This window comes from Sturnira hondurensis, unplaced genomic scaffold (genome assembly GCF_014824575.4).
Source record: "Sturnira hondurensis isolate 20B ecotype Veracruz unplaced genomic scaffold, ASM1482457v3 Scaffold0001872, whole genome shotgun sequence".
Classification (NCBI taxonomy): domain Eukaryota; kingdom Metazoa; phylum Chordata; class Mammalia; order Chiroptera; family Phyllostomidae; genus Sturnira; species Sturnira hondurensis.
In genome coordinates this window covers 34,743,523-34,759,776 of record NW_028074503.1, presented here as the reverse complement: position 1 = coordinate 34,759,776, position 16,254 = coordinate 34,743,523, and positions in this window count along the sequence as shown.

Sequence of the window (16,254 nt, the reverse complement as noted above, 5' to 3'; positions counted from 1 at the left end):
AAAGTAACAACCGGTAGATGTTTTCCTGGGTACATCATTTTATGGCAGTCTCAAACTTGCTGAATAACAAAGTACGATTATTTATAGTAGGGTTCTCAAACTTCGCCTTGTTCAGAATCACCTGGAGAGCTTGTTAAAAGATTTCTTAGCCTTACTCTCAGAGATTCTGAAACATTAGGTGTGGGAGCAAGAAGCAGGAGGTGGGGAGCTGGAGTCAGAATTGCACCTCTAACGAGTTCTCAGCAAACACTGTTGCTCCCCCTGAGTGACTGACCATACCTTGAAAACACCACTGTAGAGAAAGCTACTTACAGTGTTTAGCCAACAGAATATTCCATAAAATATAACAAAATTTGCCAGATATATCATAATAATTACAAACCCATATTAGAAAATATAATTTTATTTTAATGAATAATTCATAATGTAATTATCTCAATTGCCTTTACTATTAAGTGAAGACATTTTATGATATAAATATATCATCCAAGTATTTCTTTGAGTCAACCAGTCAGATTTGAGCTGACCAAACTTTGAAGTCTTTTCAGACTAAGAGTTGACCCTCAAATCTAAGCTAGATTTAATTTGTTTAAATTGAGCCATGGGGCTAAAACATTGAGATTCATGAAACCCAGAAATGCAAATGTTATTCTACTCAATTTTTAATCATTATAGACAAAAAAACACAATAAAATAAAGTCAAAACAAAATGGCAATCATTCATTTATTTCATCTCTCTCTGAGATTTTCTGATGACCAATTTTGGTCTTCTGTGATTTCTTATGAGTCACTAACATGTGATACCTCCTTAATGAGAGAGAAAAGTCACGAAACACAGAAAAACAGACACATGATAAGGTCTATATTTAACTCCCTCATGTATGTCTCACCATGATCAATATGCTAGGGCCCAATGAGATAGACCTTCTCTGAGCTATCTTTGTAAAAATAGAAGTTAGGGACTGGAGTAAAACATACATAGTTTGTTCAGGGAAATATTAATTTGATATGTTCCTTGCTTTGAGGTAAACTTCTATCATTTAGTCATTGAAAGAATGAATGAAAAAATAAAAATTCTCTTTGACCAAAGAAAAGGCAGGTTATAGGTTAATTATCCAGGGACTAGACCCAAAGCAGAGAGAGCATGCTTAAGGTTCAGCACATGATATATAGCTGATGAGGATCATGGAAAATAGAGTTTTAAAATCTAGACATTTTATAATTAGAAAGTTTCTAACTGATTCTCTTTCTCCACTCTCATCCTCTTTGCCTATTTCTTGTGATGATAGTTTCTATAGTTTAAGGTCATAGTTATGAACAATCACCCAGATCCCTTCAACTTGGGTCCTGCAGTGTGAACCCAACCCTTGCAGTGATAACAGGGACAGTTCACAACACATGCGGCCGCCCTAATGAAGTGTGTGTGTGTGTGTGTGTGTGTGTGTTCTCTAAAGGGAGGTGACCCATAATCAGATTGGCCTTGTGTGCTATTTGTCTATTTTTAACTTTATTTTTATTGTTGACACTATTACAGATACCCTCCTTTGACCATCTCCAGCCAGCCCCCGCCCCCATTCCTCTGGCCTTTACTGCACTATCTTCTGTATCTGCGAGTTATGCATAGATATGCTCTGGTAATCCCTTCACCTTCTTTTATCCAGTCTCTCTCCCCCCTCCCCTCTGGATGCTAATTATTAATTCCCAATCATTTGCCTGGGCCACATGGAAATGCGTTCAACTATGGAAAACACCAAATATCTGACTGTAGTAATTAGAGGAGATAATCAGTGACATGAAACAAAGCTAATGATAGATTTTTGAATAGATCGAAAGCTGGCATCTGGGAAATGCATGCAGATACAGTAAAATGTATAGTGTAAGCACCGCGGCAGTAGGAGAGGATCAAGTCCAAGTCTCTAGTGATGGAGCTCAGAGTAAGTGTGCAGCCCCCAAGTGCACTCACTCATTTACACCTCAAGTGTGGGGGGAAATGAATAAACATAATGAAAATGGAATACCAGGCACGGCCCCCGGGGCCCTTTGGATGACAGTACCGAGAAGCCTGAAAGGAAACATCCTATCTGATTTGCTGTCAGGAAACAAAGTATAGAAATACTCTAGTCTAAATGACTACTGTGTAGGTAAACCGTATATGGACTCNAGTGTGTGTGTGTGTGTGTGTGTGTGTGTGTGTGTGTGTGTGTGTTCTCTAAAGGGAGGTGACCCATAAGCAGATTGGCCTTGTGTGCTATTTGTCTATTTTTAACTTTATTTTTATTGTCGACGCTATTACAGATACCCCTCCTTTGACCATCTCCAGCCAGCCCCCGCCCCCATTCCTCTGGCCTTCACTGCACTATCTTCTGTATCTACGAGTTATGCATAGATATGCTCTGGTAATCCCTTCACCTTCTTTTATCCAGTCTCTCTCCCCCCTCCCCTCTGGATGCTAATTATTAATTCCCAATCATTTGCCTGGGCCACATGGAAATGCATTCAACTATGGAAAACACCAAATATCTGACTGTAGTAATTAGAGGAGATAATCAGTGACATGAAACAAAGCTAATGATAGATTTTTGAATAGATCAAAAGCTGGCATCTGGGAAATGCACGCAGATACAGTAAAATGTATAGTGTAAGCACCGCGGCAGTAGGAGAGGATCAAGTCCAAGTCTCTAGTGATGGAGCTCAGAGTAAGTGTGCAGCCCCCAAGTGCACTCACTCATTTACACCTCAAGTGTGGGGGGAAATGAATAAACATAATGAAAATGGAATACCAGGCACGGCCCCCGGGGCCCTTTGGATGACAGTACCGAGAAGCCTGAAAGGAAACATCCTATCTGATTTGCTGTCAGGAAACAAAGTATAGAAATACTCTAGTCTAAATGACTACTGTGTAGGTAAACCGTATATGGACTCACAGAAAGAAGGCTAAAAATTTAATCATGCAGATAAGAACTTCTACTTTTGGCCAAGCAGAAGGACCAGGCACTGGATTTACCCTTCCACCTGAACCCGTAACACAACAGGACAAAGGTGTGCAACAGCAGCTTTCATAATACAAGACATCAGGCGGTGAAGGGCAGCGATCATTGTGACAGAAAACAAATGAAAGGAACTGAAAAATTCCCACACATGTTTCACCAAGGAAGATACATGGATAGCAAAAAAAAAAAAAACCACATAAAAGTTGGTCAAGATCATCAGTCACTAGATGAGTACAAATTAAAATTGTAGCTCTCATGTACACCCACCTGTTTCACTGTCTAAGACTTAAAACACTGACCCTACCAAGTGCTGGTGAGGTTGCGGAACACCTGGACTGTCCATCCATTACTGGGGGTGATGGGAAATTCCACAACTGTTTGTCGGCAGGTTCTTGTCAGTTTCAAAATCCAGCCAGCTCATGACATGTGCTGTGCTTAGAGAAGAGGACAGTGTATGTCCACACAAAGAGTTGTACCCAAATGTCCAGAGCAGCTCTGTTTGCAACAGTAAGAACCGGAGACAGTTCAAATGCCACCCCCCACAGGATCGTGTTGGTATATCAACACATGGGATCATATTCAGCAATAAAAGGAAGAAGCTATAAATATACACAGTGACATAGGTGAATATTAAAGCTTCTAGGCTGAATGAAATAAGCTTGATAGAAAGGCACACATAGTACATGATTCGTGTAAACTAGTTATGCGAACAATGCATAGAGAATAACAGTGGCTACCTGCCGACCGGTGGGCACACGATAGGGTGAGAGAAAGGAGTAAGGGAGGGATTGCTGAAATTCTCAGTGCCGCTCGCTATAAAGCACTTGTCATTGTCATCAGTCTGGCTTCTATGATTAGCTTGGGGGCCCTGGCACCCCAGTCTATGAAAGGCTTGTACAAATGCCCGTTATGGGTCTGGGGAACAGTTGGTGGTACATTGGACAGTGAGGGCAAATAGAGGAAAATTCTAGCATTAGATGGTTTGATTTACACCTTAAATGGCTTCAAGTGGAGCTGCAGAGATCCTAACCAATAAGGCTAATTAATAGCATAATCCATTTTTAATAGAAAGGCATGATGCTTTCTAGGAATTCATAATATCTGGGTTAAAATGTTTTGAGAATACACATGTCATCATAAACCAAAAAGCTGAAATACACTTGGATATACAAATAATGTTAGTAAATCAACTGAAATTGGATCAAATAAACAAAGCCACAACGTTTAAAATTTACAACTCCATGACAAAATATATTCAGTTAATAGCAATTTTGAAGGAGCTGCTGAGATTAAAGTGCTCCTTATAGTTGGCCATCTTAGGCTCATGTGAAACAACATGTCAGTATTTTAACAGTCTCATAGCATTGACCTTGAGCCTTTTAGACTTGTGCCTTAAGTCAGGGCTCAAACAAGGATATACTGTGCCTTGAAAAGTATTGCACACAACCTTTACCAGTGATAGATCGAATTACATGAGCAATATCTCAAAGGTTACATAAAGGGAAGGAAAAAAGCATACATCATTTTACAAAGTATGTCATTCTTACTAAGGAGTCACGGCTGTTTGTGACTCTAAGATATTTATGTTACAGAATGAAGTCAACCAGCTTCTCAGTACCCCAAAGAACAGCACCACTAAGTTATAATCATCATTACGGAGGAGAGAATCCAGCCCCTTCACACGGAATGGTATGCGATCATTGGAAATCCATGTGAATGGCTGCAGACCACTCTCCCTAAGGCACAGACCTCTGGGAAAAAGTCATCTCCAGTTTGGTTGATGGACCATTACCCAATATTATTTTGAGTATAATATTTTAAAATTACTTAGGAAGAAAATTGGTGATGCCATGGCATTGTGAATCTTTCCTGAATATCTTAGGAATAATGAATGAAGTAATGGCAAACAGCAATGAAAGCGGCCCACCTCCTGACCTTTGCCCCCTGAATCCCTCTGACATCTCCTTTCTGGTCAGTGGGCTTCAGAGCAGAAAAACGGTCTTTTGTGAGATCGGACTTCCCTGCATAGCACTGAGCAGAAGGACACTCAGTGATCAGTGTTACACTGTATTAAAAACCTTAAGTAATTCTTTTTTAACTCTTAGATCAGTAGGCTGATTGGTCACTTACATCTCTTTTTCAATAAAATCAGCAACATCTAGATATACCCTCATTATTACATGAAAATGCTCTCTTTTTGGGTGATCTCAAAGTATTGGTCCCAAACACTTTCCAGTTTATGTTCTAGTTCACAACATTAATATTTATTTTCACATCTAAGGCCTAGTCTATACACAGAATCAATATGACCAATCATATCTGCTTTCTCTATATGACAGGAACCAAGTGTGAATCATGGTCTGAATGTGAATGCTTTTATCCAAGTGTGGAAGAAATACATCCAGCACACACATTCGATGGGTTTTGCTCTTCCACATTGTGCGACATCAATTTGAGGTGACATTCAGCAGTGCCCTTTGACAGCTGGCTTGTCACGAGCTCATTTCTGCTGGTTTACAAGTTTCTCAGCAATGGTATCTTTTATTTCCATTTGGCTATAAGGCAATCCACTTTGAATGGCATCTGTATACTTTTGTCTGCTTTCCTAACTTTTGATGTTAATTAGTTCCCTGCAGAAAGAATATATTAATATGGATCTTCCTGCAGAAACATCACTGATTTACCCAGGAGATGTGTGTGTGTGTGTGTGTGTGTGTGTGTATGCCATAATTTCTTTAATCATTCATTCACCAATGGACAATTAGGGTATATTTATATGTTGGCTATTGTAAATAATTGTTATAAACATGGGGTGCATATACATTTTTGAATTAGTGTTTCTGTTTTCTTTGAATAAATACCCAGTTTTAGAATTGCTGGATCAAATGGTAGTTCTATATTTAATTTTTTGAGGAACCTCCATAAAGTCTCATAATGACTGACAATTTACACTCCCACCAGCAGTGCACAAACATTCCCTTTTCTCCACATCCTTGTCAACACTTACTTTTGGTCTTTTTCATAATAACCGTGTGAGGTGATAGCTCATTTTTGGCTTTGATTTGCATTTCTCAGGTAATTAGTGATGTTGAGCATCTTTTCAAGTATCTGTTGGCCTCTCTGTTATCTCTGGGAAAATATCCACATTCTTTGATCATTTTTAATTGGATTGTTTGTTTCTGTTTGTTATTGAGTTGTGAGAATTCTTTATACATTTGGCTATTGTAGAGACAAATTTTAAAAGCATTCCTAAGTACAACAGACTTTGGTGACAGGTTAGATATGAGGTAAAGTATAATACGGAGTTGCTGGTGAAGAAAAGATTTCTGCTTTGATAACTAGATAAAGTGTTATTAACTGAATTATGGAAAATAGGAATAATAAGCTTAGGACAAACCATTCAGTAAAGGTGATATATTTTTCTATAGACATTTTGAATTTGAGGTCTATTGAGGGATCTAGTTTTAGATGGTGGGTTGGAGTGTGAGTGAAGATTCAGAGAATAAAACGAAGACCTGGAGTTGAAACATCTTATAAATATAAAACATATTTACTTCAAAGAAAAGAAAAAACAGATGCAAGAACACTGAGGAATATGTAACTTAAAGAAGCAAAGGGATAAAGTAAAAAAAGAGGTTGAAATGGCAACTAAGGATATGAAAAGGTGTTTCATATTATATGCCTCCAGAAAATACAAATTAAAACAATGAGATACCTCTACACACCTTTTAGAATGACCAAAATCCAAAACGTTAACAACACCAAAGGTTGAGGTGAACGTTTTTGATGAATTACATTTGTATTATTAAGAGATATCTATTTCTGGTAAGATTTTTTTAAAGTCTGCATTTGCTGTTACAGATATATTTATGTAAGCTTCATAAGCAGAGCTTACATCTGCTATCTATTTGATAGTGTTATTTTTCACATGAAGCATATAGTTGTGTCTTTCTTTTTCAAAATTTAGTATGAAAACCTCTGCCTTTTATCGGATTGTTCTTGCTATTTTACATTTAATATAATTTTGATGCTATCAGGTTTAAGTCAGTCATCTCAATATTTGCTTTCCATTTGCCACTTCTTTTTTTATTTCTCTTATTCCTTTCTTCCCTTCCTTTGGCTTAATTGACTATTTTAAATATCCATTTCTTTAATCTTTGGGATTTTTAATCACATCTATTATTTTATTATTAATTCTCAGTGTTTATACTAGTTTAATGATATTCAACTTGATCAGATTGCTTCATTTCAAAACTTAACCACAAAATGTTCCTGGTTGGGCTCTTTTTCTTTCAATACCCCAAAATTCGCCCCAGGTTCTTTCATCTGTTTGCTACTTGTATCCATTTGACAAAATGATGGCTTCATCTGTATTTATAGAGCGTGTAGCTGTTATCTGCAGGAGGATTTTTTCTGATATCAGCTGTTCCAGTGTTACCAAAATTGAAAGTTCCCAGGTAATTTTATACACAGTATAACGTGGGTTAGAATTTTCAGTATGTATGAAAAAACATCATTATCATAAGCCCCTAGAACGTTATGACGACTCCATCACAGAGTTGTTTTTGTTGTTGCTCTTTTAAATTTCATATCGTGATGTTTCTCCTGGACCCAGGACCCACTGCTTTAATGCCCAGGAAGGAGCGGATCTTTAATCAATCCCTCAATGCTTATTCTAATTATGTTAAGGGTCTCAGCTATTTTTCTACTGGTTGGCTTGTTGGACACAATAACCTTCAGGCAGCTACAACATGCAACTCAGGAGCATGTCTTCACGTTTATCGAGTGGAAGGTGATATGGCGGAGGGTGGCCACCCTTCCCCGAGGAAGTCTGCAGTATAGTTAAGTCCATCACACACGTGAAACTAACTGTCAGACTCTTTAGCCCACAGTAAAACGTGCAAGGGGCAGGCACGTGTGTCATAAGATTTAGCAAAGGGAGTCATCTCCATTTTAAAAACTTTATCTTCTCTTACTCTAAATGAAAGTTTTTGAACTGGGGCTCTTGAAGACCACTCATTAGTTAGGATTTTTATGAAGTAGTTTAGAATCCGTGCAAGAGGTATGTTGAAAATCATTTAAATTGAATTCAGGACTTTTGACTCTTTCACACATTTCATAGAAAACCCTAAGACCACTGAAATTGTTCACATTTGGACATGTTCTGCTTTTTCTTTGCTCTGTGGGTACGTGGGCCTCAGTGTGTCTGTATGTATTTGACCTTGGGACGAATTTGATGTAACCTGTAACCTGCCTGGGTTTTCTGTTCATTGTTTGTTACTATTCCATTAACAAAAATAAGAAAGATAACACTACTCCATACAGTTATATGCAGTTACTATGCATTTATGTTTTATACTCTACCTAAATTGTTAACTGTTATTACATGGTGAATATCAGAGAACATTGCATGGACAAATGAATTTAAAATAGTCCACCCAAAATTGAAATATGCTTGCTAGATACAACGCTAATCTGAAACACTCAATTATTCACTCCAAATAATAGACTATCTGGGTACTTCTGAACTACTTTTTTACAATGTCTGTCATTATTCTTTACGTTGATGTGGTTTTCTTCTATGGTTGTCTGATTTATTTATAATGTTCCACCATCAAAATGCAGACACAGTTTCAGAATATAATTTGCATCCTGCATCTAACTTGGCCCCTCCTTTACACATTTTATATCATTTATATGAAACTTATTTCAAAATAGCTTAGCTGTTCTCTGACTGGACTGGGAAATTATCATATAAAAGGGATGAAAAAGCCCAAGACAGAGCACAGGAATCATGGATCACGTGAACCACTATTTATTTGCAAGTTGCAAAGGGGCCAGACAGCCTTGTAAAACTGGCAATCGCCCTCAAAATGGTCTCCTTTCAGCCCTCTGTGTATTTTATACTTATTTTAGAGCTCAAAGAGCTGAGTTTATTTGCTTGTAGAATACAATTTCTATCTTAGTCTCCCGTGTTTAATTTTACATTTTCCAAAGTGCACTAAATTTAATAAATCTAAGTTAACCGTTCTCCAGTGAGTACAGGCAATTGTCAACACAACCTCCTCATTCTGACTTGTTCAGAGGTTGTGACACCAATGCGGAATCCTGTGGAATTCTGTGGAATCCTGATACTTGGGACATGTGTACACAGTGTTGAAAGGGGCTTTGTGTTGCTAGCAAATGGTGTGCAATTAAAAATTCAGTGATTTGATTTGATTTTAGCTTTAAGTACACAGCTTGAAAATCCACAATAAAACATTCAGAAATTGAAGGTAAAAGATAAAGGATGCCTGCAGAAATACCCAAAGAATTATGTTAATTTTCACATAGCTCTGTTGTATTAACCCTCGGATTATATCCTGTTCCTCTGCACAAAATCATAAATATACTACTTGAAAAAGTGTGAACTTTATACAGAGAAAAGTTTTTAAAAGTGAGCTATAACCACAGCTTCAAATGAACTTGAACCATAAAAATAGAGGGATTTCTTTTGTGTTAATATAGAAGAGCAGCTAGAAAAATGAGTATTTGTATCAGATCTTTTCAGTGTGATCTTAAAGTTTGTCTCTAAAGATATAAAAAAAATCCTTAATAAAATAAATTTTGTTCAGTCTATTAGATAAATCTCTTTCCTAGGAATAAAAAACAGTTAGATCTCTTTAGGGACCTTTTTAACAAATGCTGTTTACATGAGGTCCTTTACAGTCACATGACCAGTTTCAGTAATGAGGAATGGGGGCTTTCCTTGTATTTTCTGTAACACACAAAATTTTATTATATAACTAACTATCTTACCATTTTGTGAAAGGACAATAACCTCTTGGCTTGCAAACTGCTACCTTGCTTGTTACTCAGAAATGAGTCTTGAAATCCAATTTGAGTATAATAGCAAAATGCATATAATCACTCATATGTAAAGGGGTGATTATTTGCCATCCAGCTTGTTTTCTTTCATTAGTAATTGGGTGGTGTGGAGAACGTGGAAAAACTCTGAATCCCAGTGGTCTGCATAGTCAGAATGAGTGTGATAGCTCAGTGACTCCTTGATACCTACAAGCTGGAATTATAAACAGTTCTCAATATTAATCATTTAAAATAACTTTTAAAGGTTCTCTTATTTCTTAGTTTTAATTTAATTGTTTTCCAGAAAGGTAATGTTCCATAGTTTAGAAACTATTTTTCCTTAAAGATAATATCTCAAAGGGCATGAAGTTATTATTTTTCTGTATGCACGTATTTTACCCTAGTTAGCTTATTAAGCTCTACTTACTCTCTACATACAATAAATAAATGAATGAATAATTATCAAGCTGTTTACAATAATGTCTTCTTAATACTTCTGTCATCATCTCTAGCCTTAGCAGGGCAAGAGGTATAAGAACAGAAACAAATAACCTTTTATTTGTTTTTGAGGAAAGAAAGGAATGTTTTAATTTTTACATAATTCACAAATCCTTAAAGTGTCCCTGACTGTGAAGTGCCCTGAAACATTACACAAAGTGACTTTCTTTCTCTGTGGGTATTGCCTGTGAAGGGAGGCAGAGTTCTTTAAAAAGTCGAAGGAGACTTTTTGAACTGGATTTTTTAACGTAAAACAACACTCCACTAATCCTCTATCGAACACATTTCCAACGAGAGATCAGTGCAGATAAAGGCCTTGTCCTGTTTTACAGAAGCTGATTTCTCCTGGGTAGACCGCTCTTCCAGTGAAGCGCCCAGATGGGTCTCAGGCCCTGTTCTTTGTCTAAATGCTCTGTGTCTGAGTTAGGCGCACTGGGACAACTTTGGATGAGGGTAACACCAAATACTTTCTTGTAAAAGAGTATTACATAATGTTTTAATTCTTTCAAGAAGATGGATATATATATTATATGGAATGCCAGGGCTAATAAAATCCCTAAGAAAAATCACTGCTTTTAGAAGTCTGATTATTTGTATTTTTATAGATGGGAGAAATAATTTTCATTCAGTAGACCTGGTCTTTTAAGACTTTCTAGAGTTGAACACAATTTTTTTCAAAAATAAATCTTTAGCCATACAAAAATACATATTTAAGCACAAAGGAAATTAAATATCTTAACATTTTTAAAGATAATATTAAAACCGGACCAGTAAAGAAGGGATGAGTAGTAATTTACACCTTTACCTCAAGGCTGTCTGGTCTTATGGTATCTCGCCATAATCCTTAAAGACATGTCAGTTAAGTAGCCACATTCAAAATAACATATTCTGTTTTATTTTTTAAGATATTCCATTTTTAAAAGGGCTTTGTTCTGGCAGTGGGTGTAAAGTTGTTGGACAATGCCATCTTAGGATCTCATGGAAATAAAAAATAGTCAAGAATGAATCTCTTACCCTTATAATTGGCCAACATAGTAATATATGAATAATTAATTGTTTTTTAATTATCTGCAACTGAAATTTTCTCCAACTTTTCACACTAGTTTCTATCCATACTTCTCTAGATACAATTTTAAGAAATAATGCAAGAATTCTTAGGCAGATGAAAGGAGTGCTCTAGTTCATAAATGGCTTCAGTGCTAAATGCTGTAAGTCATTCGGCTTGTAAACTGTGATCCGGCCTAATCGCCACCAGAAAGAATCGTGTTAGCCGAGGCCACCGTGATCTGCCACTCCCTGGATTTCACTCGTTCTACACAATTTGGGGAAAATGATATAAGATTTTTGTTTATTTCTTAAATGCAGTGCCTGTTCAAAGTGCTTTGTAAGTATTGATACATTTTAACTCTTAGCATCGTATAAAATAGATCCGATTGCTAGGCCAGCCGCAGAGAGGCAGTCTCTTGCCCATATCTCTCAGGTAATCAGCCTTGGACTCGGGACTCTGCCTGCAGGGGCTGTACGTGCTGGTGCCGTGTTGTCCCTCCTAATGAGTGCTTCTGAAAAACCGACCTCGGGTGGGTGGGTGGGTGTGTGTGTGTGTAAGACTTGATAATCTTAGTAAATCAGGAATTAGGAGATCAGTACCCACCTTTGTTTTAAAATTACATTGTGTGTGTTGGGGTTTGGGAATGCAGAGGCACGTTTATCAGATTTCTGGTCATGAGCAATAATTTCAAGGGGCTAAATTTTCACCGCTAGCCTAGGTGCTGCTCGCTTCTCCAACCCTTTTCCTCTTCGCTGTCCTTAAAACTGTCACCATTCCTCCCCTCGGTCCCAGAGCTGCCACCCCTCCTGGCTTCCTACTGATGTCTGCGCTCTCTCGTCCAGGGAGAACGATTCGAAGAGAACTTCTCCCTGTTCCCATTGCTCTCACTCCCAAGCTGTCTGCCCTGGCAGCAGGAGGCCCCGTCTTTCCTCCCACTACTGTCCAAGGACCCCCCTGTTACCCATCTGAGGCCAACCCTCCCATGCTTTCGACCCCTCCCCCAGCCGCTCAGAGATAAAACTTGTGAAATTATCCGCCTTCTACCAGCTCACAGAAACAGCGCGCTATCATCTCATCTTTGAAAAACACGCCCTGGGCCCTCAGTGCTCTTCCAGCGGCTTCCTTGTCTCTCCATCATTATCTGCTGTGCAGCTGTCGGCTTCCTACTGGAACCCTCCCCTAGTTAGTTCATCAAAACGGGGCTTAGTTCCTCAGCCCAGCACAGGAGAAGCACGCAACGCGGAGGTGTTGGACATCTCAGCAAGACGGCGTTAGCGAAGACTTAGAGCTCATGTTACATGATCTGGGGGAGAGTTCAAGAAAGCAGAGCCTGGCCATGAATCAGATGCTGTCAGACAGTGAGGACAGTTGTCACATTGAATAGCTGCATTTTCCCTAGAAGGCAGAATGAATAAAGCAAAAATAAAGCCATGAGTACATTATACTTGTTGATTAGGCCATCAAAGGTTAAGGGATAATCTAAGATTCTTCCCGGAAAAAAATATTTAAAGATATTAATAGTATTAACTGCATATGAAATTGTAATTATGACTTGTCCTTTGCCAGCCATTAAAGCAGATAAAGAATGGGACACCTACCAGTGTATTTTATTTTGTTAGAGAATAATTTGTCAGTTTTATTCTCTGATTAACTACAATCACTTGAATTACTTTCGAATATTGAGTATAAAATGTTTAACTCATATACTCTGACTTCGTAAGGAAAGGGTTTGACAGCAGAAAATAAAAAGGGCCCCTGCTTAGCGATGACTTAAACCATTAAGTGTATTATTTTATTAACAAGTACAATAAGGGATAGATAGGCCACTTGAAACTCACACAATTTTTGTTATATCCCCTATAGTTCCTTAGTCAGCATCTTCTTAAGAAAATTTCTGACCTTAAATAATACATAGATTTCCGGTAAGAGCATCTGTACCAATCTGGTCAGAAAGTCTATGCCATTCACATCACGGGGAAAAAAGTGATAATGTTCATTACAAAGTTTATAGACACTTACTTGAAAAGCTAATAGTTAGTTGGAGAATTAGCTATTGCCAACACATATTCTGTTGGTGAAAATAAAACATCTCGCAGAATTTTAGAGCAAAAAATAGACTGTCCTATGGAAAAAGAAGTTGGGGATTAGCCGCAGCTTGGGGATCACCACAGAAACCGTAGCCACAACATCTGCATGAGTGTTGTGGTGTTCAGTCTCTTACTATGTTTTATTTAATTGTCTATTTTAATTTATCAGGGCCACTGAGATAATGCCGTCTCTATCTAATATTCTACTTCTGCCATGATGTGGCTCCCTTTCACCCAATGGATAAAGGGCATTTCATTGTGTGGTTTGCCAGAGGCTAAGTTGGCCTTCAGGCTGTAGTTTCATAAAAGTATTTATAAGTGCCTTTTAACTCCAAAAGTGGGTGTGTTGAATCTATATATCTTTGTTTCCCTATAATCTAAAAATTAATTTTTAAATCACTGGCTTTTAAAAACTTCTGATCTCTCCATTTAAAAAAAATTTGGACTCATTATTTTGGAGACCGCTTCTCAGTGTGAGTTTACTCTATGAGTCTTCCACTGGCAGGAGATGCGACGTCTGTCAGGAATAACACTGGTGTCCCTCTTGGTGCATCGTATCCCTCTCGATGCAGTTGGTAACAGTGTATCCTAGTGGTCAGCTCATTAGCTGATCAAAGCAATATCTGCCAGATGTCCCCAGTGTTAACCTTTTCTTATCTCTTTGTAATAAAAATGTTGTGAGAAGAAATCCTGAGAGTATGTAACTGATATGTTTCTCATCAACAAACATTATACACTTGTATTAATATCATTGATGCCTAACTTCATTACCCCTTCAAAATGTATCGGCTGTTATTCAATTGTAAGAAAATAGTTTTATTTAGCCCTAATTTTTTTTTGTATTCAGGTATACCAGCATGAACTCATGGGTAATTTTTATTCAATATCTATAATCCATACCATTCGTTATTTGAATGTTTCAACTGCAAAGGACAGTTTGAAGTCCTGCAGGATCACTGGTGATTATAAGAGCATCCTGGCCCATTGTAGGGACCAGCTGGATCCCTAGAGAGTCTCAGCATTACCGTTTAAGGAATATTACTAACTGGTCTCCATGGCGGGGATTCTGAGGGAGGTGCCTGTTGCTCTCTCCTAGGGTAGGTCTTGGCATTTTGGACGATGACCTGAAATGAAAAACTCCCACTCCCGAAATTCTAATTCAGTGTCTGTTTTGAAGTCGACAGAAATAAATTTTCTTGCAGGAACATCATTGCTTAATAAAAAGGCTACCTGTGATCTAGGTAATCCAGGAATGGCAGTCAGAAAAATCTGTTCAGTAGGTGTGTAGTCGTAGCATCTGCCTCACTGTAGTGTGACCACCACATACCCACAGTAGAAGAAAAATCGGCACTTCTACAATTCATGAATAAACGATTGGCTCTGAGGAAGCTGAGTGGGAGAGGGGGAGACATTTTGACATGAATTGCTGCTGATTTAAGTAGCATTTAAAAAAATCAGCCATAAATCACAAATCAATAAATACTCTTTTGACCAACATTTCCTGAATCTCTCCTTAGTGTTAGAATGGATTCAGGAACTATAAACATCTTTTTCCCCTGAATATTTGCTTGTGTAGTAATAGTCTTTAAGAAGATTTCAATTGCAAACAATGTTTTAAGGCCATTATTGTAACTAAACCATTTGTGCCTCTTACTGGTGGAGGCATTTGCTCTAAGGCAGTGTGCTGGATCCTAGGTATTCACTGTGAGGTCACAGCCTCTAACCCCAGCTCCCGTTCACAACGCAACAGGTCCTTCACTCTTGAGACCAACAACTACTCGAACCGTCCGTCAGGAATTCCTTTGCAGCCCTGTTTGATTGTGTATGCACCGATGTGCTGTTACAGAGAAAAGTATTGAATTGTTCATAAAAAAGTTAAAAACCAGTGTTGGGGGTACCAGTATAGATTGAACAAGATTGACTATCAATTAATTGGTAATTGCTGAAACTGAGTGATGAGTATCTGGAAGTTCATTATATTTGCTATTCTAATTTTGCACATGGTTAAAGTTTTTGTAACTAGGAAGGTTATTTTAAAAAAAGTCGCTACAGGAAAGTGACTACAAACCCATTTTACATGTTTTCTTAATTGGAGACATTGGAGCTAAGGGATCATGTTTTATGATTGATTCCCTCCTCGGACCACATTATTAACATGGAGGAAAAACAATAAGCTTTAATTACCTGTAATGTCCTACCTATGTCATGGTCAATGCATAGGTGTTTAATAGGCAAAATGATAATATCAATCTGTTGAACTTCCAATTATGAGGGATCTTCATACTATTAACGAAATATGATCTGAGCCCAGCTGAAGTCCCAGCCTCATCACGAGATGCTTCTGTGACATTGGCCAATTCATGGAACCTCAGAGTTTCACTTTCCATGTAGATGAAATGCTGATAACACATGTTCTCAGAAGATATAGGTACAGTAATGGTAAAATATACATATGTATATGTAAGTTTCTTAAATATCTGTCAGAGCATTTATTTATGCGACTCAAACCTCTCCTGATATAATTATATATAATGAAAGTAATAATACATATTAAGAATAAGAAATAATCTCATTTGTAAATTCTTACAAACTGTTTCACAGATTATCTTCAATTTAGAGTCTATAAATTAGCCTAAGCCTCAGACTACTAAGAAAAATGAATCAGAACCTTTGGAACCTTTTTTTAGGTCTGGTTCCTTCACTGTGATTCTAGGCCTCTGTAGACTCCACTGCCCCACCAGAGAACAGAGACTAAGTTCTACTCATCATTCTCTCAGTGAGAGAA